The sequence below is a fragment of the Chinchilla lanigera genome, unplaced genomic scaffold (genome assembly GCF_000276665.1).
Source record: "Chinchilla lanigera isolate Chin_1 unplaced genomic scaffold, ChiLan1.0 scaffold00047, whole genome shotgun sequence".
Classification (NCBI taxonomy): Eukaryota; Metazoa; Chordata; class Mammalia; order Rodentia; family Chinchillidae; genus Chinchilla; species Chinchilla lanigera.
The window spans coordinates 7668057-7672799 of NW_004955448.1; positions in this window are offsets into that span (position 1 = coordinate 7668057).

Below are 4743 nucleotides of genomic sequence, written 5' to 3' on the forward strand. Positions count from 1 at the left end.
TGTCAACTCAATGCGAAGGGAACAAGGACACAACTTGAACGGAATGTAGGACAGATGATTTATAGCACACTGAGAAAGAGCTCTTTTAGCCTCCTATTAATTTTCTAGGCCTGCAACAAAGTACCACAAGCTTGGGGGCTTAAAACAACACAAATGTACTGTCTCACGCTTCTGGAGGTCAGAAGTCTGAAATTAAGATGTCAACAGGGCCATGAGTCTTCTGAAGCCTGCAGGGAAATGCTTCCTTGCTCCTTTCCTAGCTTCTGGTGGACCCTCTTCCAGACACAAGTCCTGACCTTCCTGAGCGTGGGGCTGCAGGACCCCAAACTCTGACTGTTTATTCGCATGGCATTCTCCCTGAGTGTGACTGAGTCTTCTAATGAAGACGCCAATTACATTGGATTAGGGGCCCACCCTCTTCCAGCATGCCCTCATCTTAATTAATTACACGTATTTTCAAACGTTTGTGAGCCTACTTCCAAATAAATTCTCATTTGGGGGCACCAGAGAGTCGGACCTTTAACACATCTTTTGGGGGAGACACAGCCCCAATTATGACACTAATTTTCCCAAAAAGAAAAGCAATAGTTATGGACAACCGGCTGGAAATCTAGTTGCCCCCTGGCTCTACTGTTTCCACATGCGTATTTTCTTCCCTCTTGAAAAAAATACAGCTTCCCTGGTGTTCTCACCATTTGGCTAAACTATTCTCTCCTCTTGTATCACGACAGATACTGTTATCTATAGACTGATTAGTCACTTCTTTCTACTAAATATTGGGGGAATGGCTCTCTACTTTGTATATTTCAGATCACTTGGGAATGTAGTAAAAAAACATACAAAAGCCCAGGTCCTACCCTGCTTCACAGACCTGGGCCTCTGTAGCTTCTTGTTCACTCTTTTGGAGCTGATATACTCCATAGTCGGAGAACCACCGAGTACACGGCTTACAGGTCTTTCTGACCTAATCTTTGATACACCATGGAAGAGCTCATCGTAAAGATGACTCAGCCATCAGCAAGTCCTCCTATACCATGACCTCTTTGCCATTTATGACCTGCTAATCCTCTCCATCAGAGCTAGCCACGCCCATAGCCACACTCTGAAATTGGCATCACTATTTCACTAATCTCGAGTAACCAGTATTATAGTGAATAAGTTATATTTATTTGTTTGTTTCCTCCCAGTTGCCCTTTTCAAACCTCTGTAGGCTACTTGTTTTTTGTTTTTTTCCTTATCCCCAAGACAAACCACTAACTCCTCTGGCTACTTTCAAGTCATAAAAATTCTCCTAGTAACTCTCACTCATAAGAATAGTCTTTGTTCAGTAATTAAAATGTTCAATAAAATCTGACCACATTCCTCATAAAATCTGAAAACTCCTCTCATTTTGTTACTGCAGCAGACCAGCAAACCAGTGTGGGGAGGGAGTACAGATGGCTGCTTCTCTTTCCTCTCTGTGCTCTCCGTCCTCTTCATCCCACACCCATCTCAGACTACCTCTGCGTCCTCCAGGCCTGGATTAAGGAAGGCGCAGAGATGCCATCCCCGTGTCATTTGGCCGGTGCACGCACAAACCCTCTGTGTCAGCCTCTGTTATCGCAGAATCCAATCACTTAGCCTTTCTTCCACAGCTGCTTTCTCCTTTGAATACTCACCTCTACTTCCACGACAAGGTGATGCTTCTCCTCCTGCTGGCCACCGCTTCCTGCCTCAGCCCCTGCCCACCTGATGCCACTCCTTTGCCTGTGTTCACACTCTGCCTCTAGCCGGTTTTGGAATCGACATGACTCAGGGCTGCCCTCTGCAGAGACCCCCGTGGCCCGGGAGAAGCATCCACTTGCCTCACTGCTGCTTGCTGGGTGTGCAGCTTGCTCTCCTCGCCCCCCTTCGCTGCCACTGTGTACCAAAGTACCCCTACCAGTCCTTCATGCTCTTCATGGTTGGTTTTGGGAGAGAAGGAGAAAAAAGCCAAGGCATTCCAACAATGCTAAAAAATAAAAACCAAAATCAATGTGAACAAAAAACCTCGCTCTATCAAGTTTTCAGCTTCAGCACTTGTACACATATTACAGACAGGTGATGGACTAAAGATCACAAAGCCAGTTCCACCCCACCTTTTGCTCCTCATTTTTCACCTCTTCTTTTCTTCTTAGGCTGTAGAGAGAGCCTCAAGCAAAATTATACCAGGAACAGCTCCACCCGAACATCCTTTTCATACAGTACATTGCTCCTCAATTTGGAAATGGTCAGCTTGCTTATTAAACTTTTCTCACAAGGACCATTACACTGACCTCAAGAGAACCTTTCTTCCCTTTATTGTTATTTTATTTTATTTTATTTTTGTCTTTTTAAGACAAGGTCTCCTTATGCAGTTCAGGCTGGCCTTGAGTTCACTTTGTACCCCAGGCTGATCTCAAATTCACAATGATCCTCCTGCCTCAGCCTCCCAAGTGCTGGGATTACAGGTGTGGGCCACCACACCCAGCCCTTTTCTCCATTGATGACCCCCTTAACTTTCTCTCTCATCCCTAGCCTTCTCTTGATTTTTAAAATTCCCTCCCAGCTTCATACTTGAGTAGTACCCTTTAATTCCCACCCTTCATGTTTCAGTAATAAATTTCATAGTTCATATTTTCAGTAATATCCTACCAAAACTACAAATTTCATGGTCTCTATCTGTTCCATGGTCACATCATTTTGTGCAAAATCTCAATCCTAGATGGACTCAACAGCCCATGTTCTACGCTTGCACCAAGACAGCTGAGCACCACAAGCAAGAACGTGCAAAAGGGCAGGTTGGTAAGGCTGTAATTTTAAGTTCTTATCACTTATCACTAACTCTGGGCCTTCAATACTCCTAACAGACCTGTGATATTTCACTGGCCAACTGGTTTTCTCACTCTGCAAGGGCTATTTCAATTCTTTTACACTCTTCTCAAACTTGAATGTGCTATTGCGATACTCTCAAAAAATACTGTACCTCATCTCTTATTTCTTGGGGAATGTAGATGGCATTCTTCTCAATAGCCAATTTACCACCCAACCCACACTGCACCCATTCTGTTCTCTTCCTCTCCTGCTAAGACAGAGATGCTCTTTCTTTAGTGCAAAGCTAGCTCCTCTGTTTTTTCTTTGGATTCCATCACCTCTAATTTTTATCACAATAAACCATTAATTATCCCTCTATCTTCTTCTTTCTTCTAGATTCTTGTCTCTAAAGATACTAAAATACCTACTATCTTAATAAACCTGTAGAAGCTTATGTTTATAAAGAAATTACATACCACTATTGTTCAAAGTGATTTATATATGCAACTTATTTAATGAAGTATATTATCCTTTGAGGTAGGTAGTACTTTCCCCTACTTTTTAAAAGGAAAGAGATTTAGAGAGATTCCATAATTTGCCCAGGATCATAGGGCTGGTGCCGACTTACTTTACTGTGATAGTCAAACCTAGACAGTCTGATTCCACAGCTTTTTCTAGTTTCTGAATTCCCAGTTAGTCCATTTTTACTTCTTATTTCCCTAAATTTTCTGTTGCATTGTCTTATCTCCTCATAATTTACTTCCTCCACAATCTAAAATTTATAGATAATCTGCAAGAATAGTATGCTAGGTATCTATATACCCTTTATCAAAATTCACATACATATCTGGGTATATATATATATATATTTGCCCAACATTATACTAACTGTAATTGTATAAAGTATAAAGCTCACTGCCAGAATTTCAGTCTGCAAATCACAATAGAATTAATGGATGCACATTATACTAGTGACGGTGACCAATCATCTCTTCCAAATCTGTCAATGACTGGTCACCGCCTATCTGCTGTTCAGTGCCTCCACAGACAGCAAAGAATGCAGTTGTCTCAGTAATAAACACATGTCACGTGCTGCTTTGTAAACAGGGATATTTGAAAATTTGCCAAAAAAACAAAATGCAGGAAAGAAATGAAAAGTGCTAACACTGAAAGTGAAATCCATATCAAACATAAATGGAACTCCGGAACAAACAGCTGCCTGTGAGAAAGTTGACACTGCCACCATTACAAAGACCCTAATAGGCAGCCATGGGAACTTAGTGAAGGTGAATTTACCAACACTAATGAAGAAAGTGGTTGTGACAAAAGGGACGAAGGCATCCCACAGGAAGTGACATCCACAGAACATTTCCTGCAAATGTGGAGAGATTGATAGAATTAGAAAATCTCTTTAAAGATATTTCACAACATTGAAAGTGCAAAGGATAAAATAATGCTAGTTAGTCCAAACTTAGAAAGGAGTCTGACAATTTGTGAAGGCATAGAAGAGATGTTCGCACCATATGGTAAGTTTATGATCCGAAGAGTCAGCGCTGTTCAAACTACTCTTCGGAAGTGTTTCGCAAAGAAATAGAATGCTGTAGTTCTGTTTTTCTAATGTATTTTGGTGTACTGAATAAAAATTTGTTTTACTGTTTTTTCATTTTCCTGTATTTATACTGACAATGAGAGAGTAATGTTTTGACAATTTTTTGTTGTTGTTGTTTTTCGTTTTTCTTCCGGTACCAGGAATTGAACTCATGACCTTACACATGCCAGGCAGGCGCTTTGTCACTGAACTAAATCCCCAGCCCCGAGTTTTAACAATTTTTTAAACATCACAGAGCAACTGTAATCTCCCCACCAAATATTAAGCTTACTTCATATAGTTTCACTTTGCACAATCATTTTTATGATCCTATATTACAGGGC